The following is a 21,521-nucleotide window of genomic DNA, read 5'->3' as shown; positions in this document are numbered from 1 at the left end:
AATAACATGACCACAAGCAGACACAGATGAGAACACCAGCGCATTTCTTCCAGTGCCACAATGGCTCTGGAGGAACTCTACGAAGTTCTATACCATGACGCAGCTCCTTGGCCAACTGCTCCTTGACAAGTGCTTAGTATATAACAGATGCTCTTCGGGAAGACTGTTTTTGCAGCTTTCTTGTCTTTCTCCACAAAGGGCTTTTCTGGACTGTCAGTATTATTCACACATCTGTTTCTGGAAGAAACCACAGTTCTGGAAGAAGCCACAGCTGTGGTTGAGCTGGGGATGTGGCTAGGGAGGCCTGGTGCACAGTTATGGCTGTTATATGGTCCAGGGAGGATGCTGCCCAACGCTAATGGGGCAGAAGCCTCTTATTCCCCCATCAATTCACAGAAAAACTTCCCTTCAATTTGTCAACCTCTTGGAACTGGTGACCTAGAGATTTATACATCTGCAGTTTGTTACCAGTTTCTTTGTTCATTTAGTTTTTCTTATTAACGAGTTCTGTAATCGTGCATTGTGAAAATACTACTACACTTCAGTAGCATTACATATCTTGAAGGAGTTGCTGGGAAATAGGATTTCATTGAATTGCTGAAAAAATATTTTTCTGTTTAACATAACAATACCTATACTTCATAGTAAAATGTAGATACTGGGGAATTATCAGTACATACAATTTTATCAGTGCATACAGCTTGTTTTCCTGAGTATGTATTAAGAAGCTTTGCATTTCTGAAGTTAAAACTTTTACTGTTGTTTAGATTACTTTCTGTCCTCCAGAGTTACCTTATTTTTAACCACTTCATGATTTAAGGAAGAGCAGTTTTTCAAGAAAAGAAATCTTCTGTGGGTCAGATTTTGAGCAGAACACCATATATTTTGTTCTTTTCACAAGTTAACTGTTTGTCAGCTTGCTTTATAGTTTCTGCATGTGGTGTGTTCATCTTCAATATAATATTGACATTATGTTAAAGTTAACAATCACATAGATGTTTTCTTGTCATGCAATTCTGTGTGACTGAAATCACTGAATTCAGGGGTCTCAATCCTCGTGATACTGTAAATCAGCAGAATTCTGTTTGAGTCAGTGAAATTAACATTGCATGAGATCATAGTGAAGTCTGTGGATGTTACTTCTGATCATTAACCTGAATATAGGCTGCAGAACTGAATCCATCCATGCTCAGAAGAGCCATATGCTGACAGCAATATTCACAAGGCTCATAGAAGTGATGGATGGATTCTTCAAACTTTAACATGTAATAACTAGTACGCACTTGAATGTTGATGGATATATCAGAATATGAGAAGGAATGACAGACAGTGCCAGTTGCTCCATATCCATGCTATATTTGGCCTGGTAGATTTATAATGCATTCTTGCTCACCAGCACGTCTTCATTCAGCTACATTGAGCACAAGACACTTTGTTCTTGCCTTTACTCACTGTCTTCCTCTTCCTCTGAACAAGAAAAATTTCTACAGGTGTTCTTACAGCAAGGAAATAGGTTGTGAGAGTTCATATCCAAACAATTGCAGTGAGTTTCAAATACAAAACTGACTGATTTAATTGGGTGTGGAAGTTTTCAAACACATTGGCACCTACAGAGTGTAGACTGTAGGCCCACAAGTAAGGTTCATTTCTAAGCCATGAAATAATACTTAGATATTAAGTTTGAGCTTTTTGTAGGATGAAAGAAATGATTAAGGAAAACCTTCATCAAAAACTGCAGTCTTTTTTTTCTAAGAGTAGTAAACTAGATCTTAAACCACATTATGTTCTAACTGTAAGATCAGGCACCAAGGGATGCTGGAAAAATGCTCATTAATTTTCTTTTTGCTCTTCCTGTAGTGGGTTTATCAAGGAAAGATTTTTAACGAAATAATTTTAGGCATCTGTTTTTTCCTTTATGAAACTTCATGGATGAAATTACTTCTTAACTGTGATCTTGTAATTTTGTTACTTTTTAATTGATGAGCAAAAATAATTGGAATACTTCCAGTCAGGTTATATTTCAGGAATACAGCTCAGACAGATTTTTGAACATTTCTGCAGTAAGCATGCTAGTTACCATAACACAATAGACAAAACATGATTCTGAATGCTTTTCAGATGTTAACCTATTGGCATTTCCTGAACTGGGCAAGAAAGAATCGTCATCAATCAGATATCAGTGATTTTCATTCTAAGTATTGCTCCGAGAACTTACATTTATTTTCTCCAGATAATTACATTGTGATTATTTTTTTTTTTACATTGACTAAAACACTTTTATTTTGAAAGCTCAGTCTTGAAGTTTTCTCAGTTTTAAAATAATTTCTGTATCGGTGTAGCTACAGATGCAAAGTGAGTGGTTTTCTTCTTCAGATTATGTTTGAATATCCAGCTATGTTTTCTTAGCATTATTTCTGTTGTCCAGGTGCACAGTGTGTGTAAACAAGAAGTGGAAAAAGGCTGTTATTTAGAGTGAATCACCCTCTGTAATTGGGAATGAGAGTGTGGTGAAAAAGGACACAGAGCAGTATTTTTTATTTTTCTTCACATAATGACAGTGCACTTAAATGAAGCTGAACATTAAAATGGATGCAAAAATGCTGCAAATCCCTCTAACCAGGGGCTGTTCCAGGACAGTGGAACACTCCTAGGAATCTGACTGTTGCGGACCTCATCAGACCGCTTGACCTCTGTGCACCAGCACTTCCAAGGATGGGGAGCATGTCCCTGGGTCGCAGTACGGCAGCATCCCTGCCCACTGGGATGCTGGCAGTGGAAGCCATGCCTTGAAGACCCCTTTTTCATTCCTCTGGACCATGAGTTTGCATCATTTTCAGTCTACTTTTGTAACTGTTATAGTGTAATTTTTTTCTGATTGAACTTCCAATTCTCTTCTGTAATACAAAAATGAAACTGCAGGTTCAAAATAATAGATTTCATCAATTAACTCCATTTGATGTTCTTCAAGTTCTTGCTTTATATTTCATAAATAGCATGCATTTCTTATGGAGGTTTTCAAACTGAGGAAATATCTGTGTGGACATTTGGCCACAATTTGTGTGGTTAGAGTGAGTAAATATTGCTTAGTCTCCATTTATAGGGAAGAAACAGTGGGATTATGAATATTTAGTTAAGGAAATTGTATATGTTTCTTTCCCAAAAGGGAATGGTGTCATTTGTGCTCCAGATGCCCTCCAGCATGGTAACAGCACTGTAACTGAAGGAAGGAGAGGAGATGGTGTGAGGAGTGCTCTGAAACTATTGACAGAGGCTCTAAGTTTGAAGCTGCCTTTTCTGGCCAAAATGAACACTGAATGAGGATCTAGTGCCCAGGTAACACATGTAACTGCCACCTTTGCCAAATGGAGAACTGCCACCTTTCCCGAATGTATTTGATAGGCATAACCTGCTTGTATTGCCAGATCTGTTAACTATTCACAGTTCTGGCAGACTTGTTTATTTCACGGTGTTGATGGCTGCAACCCACCTTTTTTGATGGGTCCTAATAAAAATATTAGATTTTTACTTTCTGTAACTTAACACTTTACCATGGTGTTTTTAATACATTCTACTCACTTTTTTTTTTTTTTTTTTTTTGTAATCCCTTTGAAATTTTCACTGAAATAATTAAATCTGTTTTATTTTCCCAATGTGCTACTTATATATTTCCTCTTGGTGTAAGGAGCTGTTTGCTAATGCTGCACTGTGAGCAATCAAGCCATAGAAATTAGAAAAAAAATTGGAAAACACCTCTCCTGGGAGAAGGAGATATTATTTACAAAATTTGGACTCAGGAAAGAGAGAAGGAAGAAACATAATATAGTCCCAAACTAAAGTAGTGTTGTGTAAACTTTATGGCTTACTCACATATGTATCTTATATTCCAACACTAATTCGGTACAGGAGAGAGGAAGCTGGCATATAGGAATACAGGCTGGAACCTGACTCACAATGCCATTCCTTTTAGAATAGTTGCACAGTTTTCAATATACACATTTTGATAAATGTATACTTAGGTAAAAAGAATGCTTTTGAATATTAAAAAATGCTCTGAAAATTAAGATAGATTTGGTCTGTAGTAGTATTGGAAATCTTTAACCATGTAAACTATCTTCACTAATGTATTGCTTTTAAATTTTGTTCTGTTTTTGCAGTAGGTGTTTTGCTATAATTTCATTATGCTCTATTATTGCATTTGAAATGTCTTAGTACATGTGTAAACTGCAGTGCATACTTGAAAATACAAATCTGTTTAAAATTGAGTCAAACATGCTCCACTTTTAACTGCCTACAATTTAGTTATAGACCTTTTATTGGGAGACTGAAATAAATGCAAACTTCTTTCTGCACATCTAGTTATATTATCCCTTGAGACATCTCAGCTAACAAGTGAAAGTGGAGACAGATCAGCTGTAGGAACCAGGCAGTGCAAAGTCCATTCTTTTACTGAATAAGTTCCAGATGGATCTCGTGGAACAGCCATTAATTCTGGAACTGGAGATGCAATAGTCACCACAGTAAAAGATTTAAAAATCTTTGTAAAGGTAATAAGTCTGACATATATATTCAAAGAACAGTAAGGTTTTCTCTTGAGTTATCTGAGTCACTCAGTTGTTCAGTCTTTCAGCTGAATGCCTTCACCTTAGCTGTATCATTCAACAGTGCAACTCATTGATCTACTTTTATCATTTCTTTACAAAGTGAGAATTTTCCCATTATTCTCTCTGGAAAATAGATTTACAAGAATAAGTTTCATGGACCCAGCAAGATTCCGAAGTGTCCAGCACTAGCAATAAATCTCACCGAAGCATAGACTCACCCCATGGAATATCTGATTAAACACTACAGTGTTCATTCTTCACAGCAGTGGCTGCCTGTCACCTCCTTTTTTCTGAATACCTCTGTAGATAGGGATGAGTTGTGCCAGATGCATGAAGATAGAAAACAGCCAGCTGAATGACACAAGACACGTTTGGATGTCAACTATCAGCACCACAAGAAACTTTTAGGAGTCTGTTACATCTTTGATGTAACCCAGAGTTTTATTCTTCACAAGAGTAGCCACAAAATAGTCAGTGATAATATATCTCTAAGCTATGATGCCAAAATAGGACACCGTGGTAATCTTAGCTGACATGCATTCATAGATGGAGTGCAAGAACTTCTACATTTTAAATTGGAGTTTAGGAAATGGCAAGTCCATATAGTCCAGTTAAAGCCGCTAAGTTGATAGAAACTCAGTGAGCAACAGCTGTCATATTAGCAGTGATGTCCATGACCATAGACCTTAATAAAGAATATTAATAAAGAACATTTTTACAGTATTTTGCTCAATTTCTAAGACAGAACGTCTGCGAGCTTACTGCCCATACAGGACAAATTCAAATCTCTGTTGTATGTTTATAACACTCTTGTCTAAGTCCCTAACATCTCTTGTAAGGGAATTAAAATGTAGCAGAACCCTCTGGGCAAGCAAAATGTACACAAATAGGATGTTACTCAAAAGGATAATTTAGCATTCCAAAGTTTAATCATCTTCCTATCTCAACTACTGTAGTCAAGTATATCCAATAATGTATAGATAATATGACCTTCAAGACTCTCCAACTCTCCTTTGGGATCAGATATTCATTTTAAGAATGTATTACTCATATTACCAAAAGAAAAACATAAGATTTTGCTGGGTTTAGGTTCTTTTAAAGAAACAGAAACTGATTCAGACAAATAAAGACAGTAGTGGATGAAAAAGTCATTTTGAAGAACCATAATTCCTGATTACTGAGAAATGGATCACAACCTGGAGGGCTTCCCTAAGTGGTCTTTAAATCTAAATGTCTTGAAGTTCTGAGACCCATGCATCTACTTGGAGTAAATGGAGATGTGGAGTAATCAGAACTAGCTAAAATTAAATTATATGCTTAGGAATTGTGTTTTCTTAGGTATTGTGAACTTCTACATTCAGGTAAAGATTATGTCCCACATAATTCTTCACATTCTGCCCTTACTATTGTATAATATAGAATCTGTATAATTTTTATCAACAGCAAAACTTAAGTTGCCTTGTGCCCTTTTTTATTAAAAAAAAAAAAAAAAAGAGAAAGAAACATAGCAGAGGAACATCTGTGCTATAATATAGTTGCAACATAGTGAAGAAAGTCTGAGTATAGGCATATGAAAGTTGCTTAAAATATCTTTGTTTCTGTGTATCCAGTCTCCAGGGATGGCTATGATTCAGCTTGAAACACAATTTTGCTTTGACTAAGGTGGACCTCTAGAGACAAATCTTGCTAGAAAGGTGCTCATTCTTTCTTTGCTCCCTCTTACTTCTTGCTGTCTCCTCTCAGATGTCCTTTCCAGACTTGGGTGAGTAGACGACCCATGGCAACAAGAGAATGCCCATGTTTTTTCTTTGGACAGTTATTTTTTTAATTAATTTTGGTATAATTCATGTAGGCCTAGTGATCAGTCATGGGGTTTTATCCGAGTCTTTTGAGATCAGCTTCTCTCTGCATGATCGGCAGTATTTTCCAGTGGGAATTAACCTATTTCATAGCTAAAGAAGTCTCAAAATCAGTAAGCTGCCATAAAGTTTTGTGAGAGTCCACACTGCGACTGGGGAGATATTTATTAGTGGTCCCACAAGTGCACTGATGAGGGTAAAAACAGATCATTGGGTGCATGAAAATCCACATCGAGGTGAGCTGCAGTAAATCGTATTTCAAAAGTTCAGAATTGTTGTGACTTAATTTTGGGGTTTTGTACCATGTTATTTTAGAGTAAGTTGTTGACATTTAACAGAGTGATGACATTTCCTTTTTTGTAGTCACATATTCAAGACTGTGTATTTATACAAGAAAAAGCAAAATACCGAATCTTTAACAGGTCGCGTATACTAATATTTTTGACTTTAAAAAAACAACCAGTAAGTTTGATGGCTTAGCCAGTATTTAATTGTCAACTTTTAAAACGTACAGGGGAAGGAAAATGAAGCAAATGGCCTGATCTTTGTTTCAATGCTGGTTTTTTTTTTCACACGAAGGATTTTTCTTTCATGATGAAGGCAGGATCTGATATCTCAGTCACATGGGTTTTGACTACAGGTTACCTAGGAACAGTAGAGCAATTCTAAACATAAGAAAGATGAACTTTGACCTTCTTTGTAGCAGATGGAACATTTTGTGAGCAACTGGTCATGTGTAAATGTTAACTTGTTTGCCTTTCTTAATAACTAACAAATGAACAACATATGCCTTTATTTTTCCTTTTACAAAAACTACAGTTCTTTTTTTCTTCTTTTTTTTTTTTTTTTTTGAGGGGGGGGGGCAAGGGAGCTGTTTTGTACTGTATGTTCCTCAAGTACTGTACAAAATTACACAAAATACTACTTTTCATTAGATTAGAGTAAAATCTGTGTTGCCTCTATATCAGCTGCACAGCACGTTTTGAAGATTAGCATTAACAAACATTACCTATATCTGCGGTTGTCAACGTTTAATTAAGAAGGTCCTCCACATTTTGGGAAGATGCTGTTTGTGTATATGTAATAAAAGGTTCAAATTTAAATACTGTGCAATTAGTTTCCATAAAAAAAAAAAAAAAGACTTCTGCAGACCCCTACAATAGACAGCTTAAAGAAATAACTATTCTGTGTTTAAATTGTGCTCCTTAGTATTTTAAACAGATGGCAATGGCTTTCCTCTTGATTATAACTTTGAGGCATGCTTTACTAAATGGAATCAGCAGGGTTCATTAAGGTCCCATTTGATGTATCAGTATTATAAAAATACCATGTTAATTATCCTCAAACGTTGCAAGTTACCTCCATTTTCCTGCAATCAGAAGATGAGAGAAACCCTGTGAAGCAAATTAGTCCTAATTGAAAGAGGACTGATTAATATTTAAATAAGGCATTGTGTGAGGGATTCTGCCATGAGAAAAATAGGCTGAACATCTGAATTAATTGCATAGCAGGTTAAATTAAATTTCATATAATGGGTTGGAAGATGAGTTGGCACAATGCTTTAGCAGGGAGCACAATGGCTGAAATACCAGTCTTTTCTTTCACTCTTGGCTGGATTCCACTGAGGTCCTTGTAGCTCTTACCTCTTTGTTGTCTTTCTTTCAATACAAACAAAGGTACTAACAGAAAATTGCAACCACGTTTTAAAAAATGTTAATCCTTTTTGGAAGACAGCACCTGTCTACATTTTCTCCATTTCTCTTCCACCTTGGCTGCAAAATTGGGAAACATTAGTATCTTTTTCCTTGCCAGGTTTAATGAGGATTGATGTCATAAAATGCTAATGGCTGGAATATAGTTAGAACTGTGCTATTAGTGGGTTATCACTGTCTGACATTTTCACTGCACAGGAGCATACATGTGGAGCCTGTTTAAAGTGATTGGGTTACTTAAGGGTCCCTGTTAGGGATATTTAATCCAACATAAATTACTTATGCACTTTGTTAGTGTTCAAAGGAGGAGTGTCACGTTGTACATGTTGGCAGTTTTCCAGTCAAGAGCTGTTAATTACTGTACAGCTAGTGAATACATTTTGTGGCAATGGAAGCCAAAGGGAGAAAGAGCTATATCTATATTCCATCTAACTTAAAATGAGTAGATGGGAGTGCAGAGAAAAAAGTAGACTGAAGTCATTTTCACCCTTAGGAGTTATAATGCCATTTGTTTTCATTTTGAAAATAAAAACAAATGACAGTATGATTCCCTGAGGGGGAAGTACTTTAGCTATAAAGAATCTCTGACAAAAAGAAGTTATTATCTATTTGTAAGCTGATAAGAAAAAAAACCCATGTTTTCCAAAGCTCTAATTCATCTACACTGCTGCAGAGTTCAAGGTTCACTAAGATACTCTTTGCTTATCTTTTTAAATGCACGTGATAACCAGGAAAACGGACAATAACTGTAGTGCTCATTTCTTTTTGACATGCAGTTTAGTATGGTCAAATTATTTTATATTGCCATTCTTATATTAACAAATACTGTTCTTGCCAAGGCTTGGAGTTTTTACTGATGGAGAGGCCCAGTGAATAACAAGTATCTTTTGATATTATCATGTGGTTCAACTTTGGAAACTGGCCATAAGAAATATCTTTGAAGAACTAAACACATTTTTTATATGGAAGCTCATGGATCATGTAACAGTGCTAGGGGAAAAATGCATAGTTCTGTTAGCAAAGTACAGTCTACAAATAAAGAGCCTGTTACATCCTTGATCTCTACAAAATGGAAATAAGGTTTGAATATGGCCTAAAGAAATATCTTTATTTCATTTTATTATCTAACTGCAGTGCTACTTATGAAGTTGTCCATAGGAAGTTCATAACGAAGATAACTCTATTTTCTGTCTATATTATTGAAATTGCTAAAGGCACAATAATATGTATGATTATAGTTATGTAAACACTCCATTTCTCAAATGCATCATTTATGAAGCTACAGGGGAAAAATGAAACATCTTGCCTTTGCATAGTAATCCATCCTATCAAACTTTTATTTTTTTGAGCTAAAACCAAACTTTTCTTTTAATGTGTTCTGCTCGCACTGTCATTACTGGCATTATGTATTTGACTAAAATTCTCTTACTTTCTTTCATTTCATCAGACTTTGAGCTTATGATCTAGATATGTACTGAAATGCCCCACTCTCCTTCAAAACTTTTCTTGTTGAGAAGTGGCCCTCAGGATGGAGAGGTTGCTTTGGAGACTGAAGTGTGTTTTGGTTTTGGGAAAGTAGTAAAAGCTATATATTAGTTTTCATATGAGAACTTCATATGAGAATATAGAGGCATATCTTGCTTTTCTTTTTATTTGGTGCAGATTCTTATCAACAGAACAAAGTCCAAGATAAATAAGACTTACTGTATATAAGAAGGGATGCGTTATTTATGCAGCTATTATATGTAATCAGTGTTTCTCACTCTCTCTTGTTTATTTGTAACACCAGCATATTGAAATTAGTCTTTATACATACCACAGATCTTCAGGCCAGGGGTTTTGTGCCATATCTTGAATAGCAGTAGTGATTTGGTTTACTGGTAGTGATCTGCAGAGTAAAAGCACTAGATAATATGTTTGTACTTCCTGACTTCTGCTTTGGAAAGCTGTATCGTAGGGTGTGGTGCAAAAAGCTTCTATAGCCACATGACTGTCTAGGTGAACTGAGAAGGAAAAGCTGGATGCTTGCCCATGGGTGCTCCTTCTGAGCTGTAGGCAGAACTTGTGGAGAAATTAATTTTGATATACTTTCAAAATCTTATTTTTATCTGAACTTCAATTCCATGCCCCTGACTTGTCTTTGTCATTCACAGGACTTGATGGGCTCACTCCCTGGTTCCAGCCAGGACAGCATTAATAGCGCACCAATATTGCCAGACCACTCAGCTGGGAAGAGCAACTGTCTTTATGGCATGGCAGCAGGGAGTGGGGCAGAGCCATAAAAACATTTTTGTTTCTATTTTCCTTTTCATCCCTAGTAAATAGTCCTTATCTCAACCCCACCAGTTCTATTTTGTTTCCAAGTCTCTCCCTCATCCCACTTCATGCAGAGTGAGTGAATGGCTGTGTGGTGCTGAGCTGCTGCCGGGTTAAACCACAGCAGCTGTTTTTTGGGTTTTGCCCTGAGACCTCTGCAACTTGCATTTTTCAATACTCAGCTGCATTTTCCAAGCATTAATCTGACAGTAGTATAGATGAAATATGAAAAGAAATAATTAGACTGATTTTATTAAAAGTAGATTTTTTTGTCATATAGTTCTCATTTCCTTATTTGAAAGTAGGCAATATAAAATACTCAATTTAAATAAGTATTATAATATTCAATACCGTATTAATTAAATAAATGATGTGAATATGTATCACTGTTCCAGATCATTGATACAGATCATTTGCCTTGCCATGAAGACTGATGTTTTATGTTAGCACTGTTAGTTTGTGTGATTATCAAAACATTTTCCCAAACTCAGAATTGAAACGTTGGTATTATTTCATTAAATGCAAAATTAATAGTCATTACTTTAATCTCAAAATCGGATGTTTATCCTACAACGTTTATTGGTATGTTTCTCAGATCAATGGTTTCAAATAGAAGCAAGTGATCTACAGTGGTTTTACAGTTCTTTCAAATGTTCTTTTCCTTTAGGTTTTTGGTGCAGTAAAATTCATTTACTGAATAGCAGGTTCGCATTAAAGTCTGTGTTGCCAGTGAATGTTTTTATTTATCCTGTGCTGAATTATTTTCAGCATAAAGATAAATGTAAAGTTCATATTCCATTATCAGTTTTTCAGGGTCTCTCTATTTCACCTATATACACTCTCATTCAGCTCTCTGGACTGTCTCTAGCAAGGAGAAAGCACCGGGTATGATGGTATCCAGGTTGTGTTAAACCTTGGGAATGAATGAGCTGTTTAAGCAAGACTCAGCTGAACTCTAAGGGATGGAAGTTCTTGCAAGTTTATTTCCCTAGTCTATCATCCATGTAGGGTCTTCAACATCTAGTAAGGCCTTTTTCTGGTTAGTCTGTTTTTGCCCTTTCAATACGTGGTCACTGGAGTTCAAATGAGAAGAGAGGATATCTGTAATCATTGGTTCTATGTAACAGGTTCTTACCTCCTGTCAAGTACAGATGGTCATTAATGAACATATCAGGTGCAATCAGGAATTGCAGTTTAGGAGTGCATTTTCTTATTGCATGTGATATTAAAAAAATGAGTGTGAGGTTCTACATGTGTGTTTCAGCACTTGGAATGCAACAGATTTCCTGTCTCAAAAGGCATCTTTAGAAAGAAATGAAGTGTGTGAACTGAATTTATATATAATTAAACAAACCTTTCTTTTAATTACCCTAGAATTAACAATAGTGTTTTAAGTTTAAAAAAAAGCTAAAACTCGAATCAGAGGTTTTCTACTGGGCTTGGATGTACTGCATGATCACTGAACATATATTTCCTGCCTACAAAATAAATTCACTGAGTATTTAAGCCATGGTCATCTAGCACGGTATGTAACCATGATCAAGCTGTTTATCCCAAGAATCTCATATCTCATTATCTTTTTCCTGCCACACAGAATTACAATGAAAGCGCAGTTAAAAATTACATCATTAAAACATTATGTAGAGTTGACTTAAGGCTAGCTGTACATAAGTAACTCTGAAAGTAATGCCTCCTATTGATTTCTATGGAAACTACAACAGATACAAAGAGCACAATAACATTATTTGATAGAGCAAATTCACAGCTATAAAACATTTTTACATTATAGTCACCACCATTAGCTCTGCATTTTCACCATCTATGAACAAGAGACTGCATGCTGTGCTTGTAAAAATCTGAACCAGCAAAAGTGACCCACTGTTTCACAACTGCTATGATGGTGGTGTTGCTAGGAAAATGTTGCTGACTCAGTCCATCTTTCATCGACCCAAACAGATGGAAGTCAGAAGACACCAAATTTGGACTATACAGTGGATGTGGTAGGACAGTTCAGGACACCATTTTGTCGGACTGTCCCTCTGCTGCCATAGGTCACATGGCAGCAGCATGTAACAGTATCAGCATGAAGGTTCAGCCTCCTCTGCCATACCACCAACATCCTCCTCTGAAGTCATGGGCAAACATAATAAAATAAGAGGCATTACTTTTGGAGCAACTTCTGTAGTTTGGACAGTGCCTCATATTTCAAAAATATGTAAAGGAAAACGTCTTGCTAAACATACTTGAATCTCCTGATGCCATTCTCATTTTTTTTCATGGGTGATGAGACATCAGAATATATAAAAGTTTTGATGTCTGCATTTTTAATCCCAGAAGACATGAAATCTACTGAATATGTATATTACACCAGTCTTAAAGAGTATTTACACTGTTGTGATTAGTGTATTTTAGAAGTGTTACTATGCAGTTTAAAATAAATTAACAATCTGCTCAGAATCTTCTGGTATGTAGATCAGATTCTCCAATCTGTCATTCATACTGTACATATACACATACATACACACATTTATTTACATATAGGCTTATATACCTTCAGCAACTCTTTCCTTTTGCAATTTGATCTATAATTTGTCAAACAATGTTTCTATGAGTGTTTTTATGCCATAATATCTTTTTATAGCATTTTAATACTAGCACTTTCCTTTCAAACTTCAGTTTTGAAGGCACTTCCACAAAATGTGTGAATCTCCTTATCTGCAGGGTGTCCATGCTTGTTTCTGAGAGGCTCCAAATTGGTAGCTATCAAGTTGAAAGTGTGTAGTAGCTGTCAAATCTCAGAACAGGCTGTGGGTGATCTTATCACTGATTTAGCACGCACTGGGAGCCAAAATAATACAGAATAATTGGCTGATTTTCCCCCTCTGTGTTTGATGGCTAGGAGCCTGATCCTCAAAGACAGTGTCTCAATATGGGGGATCTATAAGCATTTCCATACTCCCAGAAGTGTGTGTGCATTGGAGCTGGTCACCACACTCTTCTGTCTGCTGTCACATAGGAATGAGTCAGTGCACACTCTGGCCAAGTCTTTGGTCTGAGAAATTTGTTAATCCAGACTTGAATGAAGGCTGAGGTGAGCTTCTGGATGACAGTTGCTAATGCTAAGATTGACTGTACTTGCTCTATAATCACTGTGTGGTGTATAAGGTCTTTTCAACAAAGATTCTGCTTCCCTCATCCTGCTTCAGCAAGTGAGGAAGCAAAAGGGTGGGCAGGAGGAGAAGGCCTGAGGGGGCTGGTGGGAAGGAGAGGTGGTTGTGGGCACATCTCTATACACTCTGTGAAAGAAAGAGAAACTGAACTGGAATCTGTCAGTGTAGTGAACTCCAGATAAACTATGTGGCACACGGCAGCCCTCCAGCCTAACTTTGGAGTAACTCTGTTAAACTCAGCAGTTACATGTAGATGTTCACACTTAATTTATGCCGTCCATGAAGACTGGCTGATGTCTTCCTTTTATTTCCTCTAGCAAGCACGATGTTAATCACAAAATGAAACAATACAGATGAAGAAAAGCAGATCAGAAAGCTTTGACGGATAGTGATCTCTGCACTGCCTCTTGCCTGCTGTGTTAATCTTGGGTGATAGCTTATCAGCTGTGATAGTTCTCTGAGAGTTCTTACTACATGAGAAATGATTTGTGAAGGAACATCATTCAGTTCTTCTACAATGATATTGCTAATGAATTTAGAATCCTTCAGATTTCTATCCAGTCAACAGTTATTGACAGTGGGTCCCATTCTCTGCTGGGACAAATCATCATTCATAATTATTTATTTTGTTAAGGATTCTTCTGAGGCTCTTCTGTCTAAACAAGTATGCTTTCTGGATGTTCAGAAGATGGCCTAATTGAAGCTTACTAAACTGTGCATGAGGAATTGTGTGATACTAACTTTAGGTCACATTGTTTTAGGCCTACATCCTGCAAAGTGCAAGGTGCCTGATGGAACACAGAAAGTAGACTGTCCCTGACGGTGTGTCCTGTGATGCACAGTGCAGCCTACAAGTAGTTGTGTCTGAAGAGGGAGCGTGAGAGGGGATTCAGGTGTGGATTCACCCACTGCTTCTGCGGAGCTTAACACAATTGTACAATCCATTCCCTGGCAGGCAGTCACTTCTCATCAGGCTGAAGAGAATCTCCCTGCCTGACTAGAGTAAGCTAAGCCCATAACAACATGTAAATATTTGCCTTGTTGTTACTGCATATCTGGAGACTGGACTGTCTTCCAAGCAGAAACAAATCCCTAGTTTTTGACGAGGGGACAGAGCAGAAATTCTGCTGCTATACACAGCAGCACAAGGAAATGTCTAAAACATTCAGCAAAGCTTTTTCTTTGTTAAATCAAAGTGCACAGTGTTGACCCTGTGTAAGACCACTGTTATGCATTTTTAATAGGAGTATTGTGAGCACTTGAGAAGCTGCATAATGAATTTCAAGCATTTCACTATGTGTTTGTTCTGGTTTGTGCCCTCACGGTGAAGAGAGGGGAACAGTAAACCCTGAAAGTAATGTTAATAAGTCATAAGAAACTTCAGAATGCATGAAGTCACCTTTTTTAGAGAAAAGGTATAGTATATTCTAATTATATCACTTAATATTAGCATTTCATTTCTGTTATAGGGCTCTGAATGTCCCACAGAATTTTCTAGTGAAAACTTCTGTTCTGATTGCTAGCATAAATTAAAGATATCTGCAGAGATCATTACACTTTGAAGTATCTCCATAAATAAAGAAAAGTCAATCTTACAGTGCCATGTATCTAGGTTAAATATAATATTTATTTCCCATTCAACATTTTCATATCATCTCCAAACAAGGAACTTACGTTATTTTTTCTTAGCCATTTCACAGTAAATAGCAAAAATACCTCCTGCCCACACCCACATTTCCCTTTCCAAGCGGTGATGTGACTCAATTTCCTCATTTTTTCCTTATCAGAGGAAGGAGTATAAGCTCTGCAGAAGTAAACTTGGATTTACAGATACCTTGGAAAGCTGCTGTGCAGCCAGAATTGTATAAAGGAGCAACAGTATAAGTGACTGCCTGGCCAGTAGGTACATAAGGATGAGAGGTTATGTGTCTGATATCTTGCAGGAAGTACTGCAGTTCCTAGAAGAGGAGGATATGTGTCTCTGAAAAAACTATTCCTGCACATAATGTTCTTAAAAAAAAAAAAAAAAACAAAAAAAACACAACAGACTTTTCAGTATAAAGTATCAGTTCTTAATCCCTTTACAATAGTAAATATTGTTGAAACTTTAAATACTTAGAAGGAGTTGAAATTATTTTGACAAGTAAAGCACTTTTCTTATTAAAAGCAAAACAAAACACAAAAATCTGAATGGTTAGCAATGCTAAAGCAAGCTGAGTTGGAATTTGAAACTTGGCACTTGATGTAAATACACACTTCCTTCAGGTGTTGCAACTCTACTTACTGTGGGTAGAAACTATAAGAAATATCCCTTGGATGTTTGTAATCACACACTAGTAGGATTAGGAGATTATGATGAAGCTTCTTCCTTTGCAAATTTATATCACAGTGAAAATTTCTTTATTCCCACTGTGATGAAAATGTGATGTTTTCTTTTCTCTGGGAAAGGTGAAGGGAATGGCATCCATACTTCATGTCCAGCTTTTGTGTGTGACACTGTATTTCCTCCAAACTGTGGGGGAAAAGAGGAGAATGAACAGAGCTATACATGAGATGTGGAAGATTTAAATGAATGATAGTAGTGATTCTGAAGTGTTTTTGCAATTTTTTTAATGCTTTGGAGCATTCTATGTAATTTACCTTTTCTCTCACAACAATAACTACTTTCATTATATATCTGCTGGGAAGATAGTTTTATTATAACGCCGTCTAGGAATCTGAGTTGTGTAAACTAGGGGTTGCTTTCAATAGCTTTCAGTAGATCCCCACAGTGGGCAGTGAGGGTAAAAGTATGACTTACATTTATCCCATTCCCCTTAGTGAAACTCATTTTATGAATTTCCTTCGGTCAGTAAATAAGGCTCATCACAAGTTAATTCAGAATATTCTTTATATGAATAGAGAAAATTCAAGGGGCTAATTTTAGCACGTACAGGAGGAGACAGGAAAAGAGCAAAAACCTAGTTTCTTTTAGGGTTGCATTGTATCTTGCTTTTCCTGGAAGAAAGGACGGATGAGGAAGGTGACTTCCTGTTCTTTCAACTAAGAACTCAGTGTACTTGCAGTACATGGCCAACAGTTTGTACAAAACTTCTGTGTCACCTCCATGTTCATGTTAAAGGGAGGGGTAAGAAAGGGTTGAGATCTTGTCTCTTTCTTCAAAAGAAGTGGTTTCTGTCTGTACCCAGACCATGACATTTTACTAGGATCTCATGAGCAATGTGGCCATCCTGCGGGTAGACGAAAGGGGAGAGAAGAGCAGGGCATTGAACGTGATTCTGAGTCATGTTCTACTTTCCAGTCTCCTCCAAGGAAGCTTGGAGCTGTTTCAAGGTCTCGCTGAGCCATTAAGATTAGTAATTAAGGCCAATAAATGTTAAAGAGAACGAGAGAGAAAGTTGCTGCAGGACTGCAAACTTGGCCACATTGTTCTACCTACTGTGGATAGCCAGTTCATCTGATTCACTGCCTTTGGTATAATAGCTTAATATATGTATGTACTTTCTCTTCATCTAATTAAATTTTGCAAATACATTCATGTGCACTTTGAGTCTGTACTGGGTATAATACAGTGAATATACACAACAGTTGTGAGATTCTTCTAATTTAAAATCAATGTTCTTCAAATAGATTTAACATTGACTTTGCAGTGTTGCACAATATTACTAAAATGTGCCAATTATACATGCAAACAAATGAAAAAAAAGTGTTTACTTGTCAAGAATGCAAGTTTTGATTTTAATTTTGTCCCATGCATTCCTAAAATTTAGTACTACTGAAGCAATTTTCTCTGGATTTCGGTCAGTTAATCATTTTTTTGTTGTCTTATACTTTTGACAGTGGTTTGTATGCACTAAGTAAAAGGTAGGATGAATGGCCTATTTCTGTCTGTTTTCATTACAGTACTCTTCCTGTGCACTCCATCTTATTCTCTGTGTATGCCTACTGGGACATTAAAGATTCTGTAATTATTTCAATAAAATGAGGGTTATAGATTTTTTTGTTCCACTTAGTTGTTTGCTAATAAACCTGCCTCTGTCATGAAGTCTAACAAATTTCTTATTTAATACTGTTTTTTTTTTTTTTACATGGCATATTAGAGAACATTTTAAAAGGTCAAGATTGTACAACTTACTGTTTTCCTTTGCTATTGTAATGGTCTGAGTGGCTCCGTAACTGAAAACTCCAAAGTCATCATCATCCTTTTGAAAACATAAATATTAAAACTGTTTTATTTCTGACTTCAGAATTTGAAAGAAATTGGGACAGTATGAGATATTTCATAGTTTAATCCTTAGTATAGTTTTAACTCTGGAAAGAAGCATTCTTATATCACTGGTAAGATGTCAAAGGACCAGCATAAAATGGATAAACTGGAGCATTGCAGTAGTATGTTCTTCATATGTGTTCATAGGGTTTTCCTTGACACCAAGATCTTTGATTTGTTGTTGAAAAACGCCATTTTTAACCATTTTCATCACACTGTTTCAGCCCAGCATAGGGTGGAGAACTAGATTTTGTACAGGCTAAAGTTCTGAGGTGTGCCCTGCAAATGCTTCAGACTTGTGCCCAAACCTGAAACCCATCTCAGTAGCTCTGCCACCTCCAAAATTGACGTTGTTTTCAGGTAAAGTTCCCCGGTTCTTAAAATTATGCTTATTCTTACCTTCAAAAGTGCTCATTTCTGACAGTTCTGAGTAAATAATTATCAGGCCTCAATACTATGATTCTAAATAGCTCTTGGAAGAGACAGTGCTTTCCTGAAATCAGTTTGCTCACTGAAGAGTCATTCCAGGTATGAAATCCAGCTGTAGATTCTGCAATGGCATCAGTTTTCATGTTTCCTTCTGTAGTTGTACAGAGCTTGTCTTTGGAAGCAATTGACAGTTACTCAGCCCACGTGACTTATTTATTGTTTACTTATGGCCTGCATGAAGCATAACTGTTGTGGTTATATCAAATCTGTCAGTTGTGCAGAGCTAAGCCCTTTGTTTCTCCAGCTCCCAAACTGGACGCTGTTGCTGACTCTTTTTTGCCTGCTTTGTAGTGACAGTGTGGCAGTTGCTGTCTTAGAAGAGTGTTTTACCTTGTGTACCTATCCAGAAAGCTCTTCCTTGTCTTACTGATACTGCCCTTATAATTGACTAGCATGTATTTTTCTTTTAAGTTTGAATAAACAGAGGACCTTCTGAATTGGTCTTGTCAAAACTTTTGGAAATTGTAGTGGATTTAACACGCATCATATGCTTTGTAGTAAAAGCTGCTATTAGCTCTACTCAGTAGCTAAAGCAATTTAGCCAACTGCTCTACAGATAAATTCCATCTTTGCACTCTGGTATTTCCTGAGGCCAAATGGAGTTCTGGGACTTGACCTCAAATGAATTTTTTTCACTGCTTCTTAATGCCAAACTTCATATATCCCAGTTTCACAAATTATTAGATATCCAGTGCTAGCACATTTTAAGAAGTGTGTGTTAAGTTTCTGTTGAGGATTGAAGTCTTCCCATGCTGCCTCAACTCTTTGATGTTTCCCAACAAAACTATATAAGCTTCTGCTCTAGTTAGCACTCACTCATCCAGATCAACAGTAGTTCTGTGAAGGTAAAGGCACACTGCATATAAGAAAAAAAAAAAAAAAAAGGCAACAAGAACCATAGAATCATGAAATTATCTAGGTTGGAAAGACCTTCAAGATTATCAGATCCAACCATCAACCTTGCTTACCAAGTTCCATCACTAAACCATGTCCCTTAGTGTCAGATCCACATACCTTTTAAACACCTCCATGGATAAAGACTCCATCACTTTCCTCACCACTCCTTCCATGAAGAAGTTCTTCCTGATATCCAGTCTAAACCTCTCCTGGCACAACTTCAGATTGTTTCCTCACATGCTATCACTTGTGATCACCCTTCTTGCTGCAACCTCTTTTGAGGTAGTTGTAGTGATCAATGAGATCTCCCCTCAGCCTTCTGCAGATTAAATAACCTCTGTTCCTTCAACCATTACTCATATGTCTCATGTTCTATCCCTTCACCAGCTTTGTTGCTCTTCTCTGCACATACTCAGACAACTCAATGTACTAACTGTAGGGAGGGATCTAGAATTGACCACAGTATTTGAGTTGTGATCTCGCCAGTGTCCCCATTGTACAAGGGAACAATCACTTCCCTGGTCCTGCTGGCCATGCTATTTCTAATGGAGGCCAGGATGCCATTGATCTTCTTGGCCACCTGGACACACTGCTGGCTTGCATTCAGAACCAAAGATCTAGGATATTAACTCATGAAGAAGGGTGATGATAGCCACTCTCACATTGTAAAAAGAATTGTGATAAGATGCTGGAACAAGATACATAGAAATATTGCAGTAACTCCCTCACTGGAGGGTTTTTCTTTAGGAACAGATTTGGTACTAAGCTGTTGGGAACTGCACACATGTACTTAGCTGGGTGTCAGTGAAAGAGATTAGAGATCACTTGAGACCTGCATTGCCATTACACTTATGAGAAAATAGTTAAAGGACTGGGGTATTATGAGTAGTCTTATATTTACCTCCCCCACGATAATGTAGGCATATAATCAGACACATAAAAGGCTCATTGATACCCCTCTACGCACACTCACAGAGTGAGGGCATCAGAGCATTTTAGGATGAACCTCTGCTGGATAATAGCAGGGATATTAAGAGCCCTCCAAAGATATGAATTGCAACTTTGGCTTTCTAACTGTCTGAGGTTTCGTTTACCTGACAAAACTCCTGTTGTCTTAAATTTGTGTCGCTCAGCAAGCAGTGCAGATGAGATGATACGTATAATCCTGGATAGCATATCATCTTCTGGTGGTATTTTTTAAAAATCTTTGACCTAGACAGATTTTAAGGTTTATGAGGTGCTAGGCTGATATGTAGACCAACCTTATGCAAAAAAAAAAAAAAAAGAAAAAAAGAAAAAAAAAAAAAAAAGGCCAAACTGTCATACTGAGTAACTTCTTCATCAGAACTTCTGCTTTGTTTCTATAGTCTTAATTTAAGGATTCAATTTATGGAAAACATTTCATGTTTGTACATAGGTGGCTTCTGTGGGAAATTATTCTCAGTCAAATATGTATGCCTTCTGTTTGGCATGAATTACCTGTTTTAAATTTTAAACATCTTTAATACTAAAGAACTCAGCAGTATAACAAATTTCTTTCCTTGAATTCATATTTACAGTTTGTGTTCAGAGCTTCTCATAACCTTAATGTCCTTTTTCATTCATTTTGCCCTGAATGTTTCTTCATTCTTCAGGATATTAGTTGAAGTGCAGCCATGCCAGAATTGGACCTGATATTCCAGTACTGGGCTAACTAGTAACTTACTGCAGAACTGCTGCTATTCTTTACTCCCCTGTTTATAGTAGGATACTCCCTTGTTCTTACCTACATCATTCCTATCTATGTTACTCTCACAGTTCATGTGCATCATTGTCGGTTTCCAGCTTGACATCTTTCATTTATGAAGGCAGTCTTTACAAAACTCTGTTCAAATGCAGTTCAAATGAGTCCACTTCCAATACCTCATTCATTTACTAGTTAAGGCTTCATGAGCTCTTTGCATTTCTTTCAAATTTTTCTAGGTGAGGGTCAGAGATTCTGCCTATCTTTGAGTTGAGAATGTCATGCCAAGAAGAATTTATTTGATATTTTTCCATTAGCAATTTTTTCATGTGTCAGTTACCTAGTTACCTGGGTATTGCTTTTTATTATGGATTACGTTGAGTTCATACGCTATTTTAACACAAGTGAACTGAAATCTAAAGAATAAGAGAAGTACAACCATATTATCTCATTTCAGCTATTTTTGCTATCCAGGCTTGTGATATCA

At 36.8% G+C, this 21,521-nt stretch overlaps 1 protein-coding gene across 7 annotated transcripts in view; it reads left to right on the top strand.

The window, feature by feature from the left end:
- The window catches only part of TOX (thymocyte selection associated high mobility group box), a 220,222-nt gene that overhangs the window by 45,883 nt on the left and 152,818 nt on the right, over positions 1-21,521 (top strand). Inside the window, exon 2 of one of the 7 annotated variants that reach the window (XM_015282675.4) lies at positions 3,164-3,333. The exons of the other annotated variants lie outside the window; for them this stretch is intronic. The gene's annotated coding sequence lies outside the window, so the exon portion shown is untranslated. The remainder of the gene's footprint in view (positions 1-3,163; positions 3,334-21,521) is intronic. 7 annotated transcript variants of the gene reach the window in all.

The sequence above is a fragment of the Gallus gallus genome, chromosome 2 (genome assembly GCF_016699485.2).
Source record: "Gallus gallus isolate bGalGal1 chromosome 2, bGalGal1.mat.broiler.GRCg7b, whole genome shotgun sequence".
Classification (NCBI taxonomy): domain Eukaryota; kingdom Metazoa; phylum Chordata; class Aves; order Galliformes; family Phasianidae; genus Gallus; species Gallus gallus.
The sequence above is the reverse complement of the archived record's forward strand: the minus strand, read 5'-3'. Positions and strand labels throughout refer to the sequence as shown.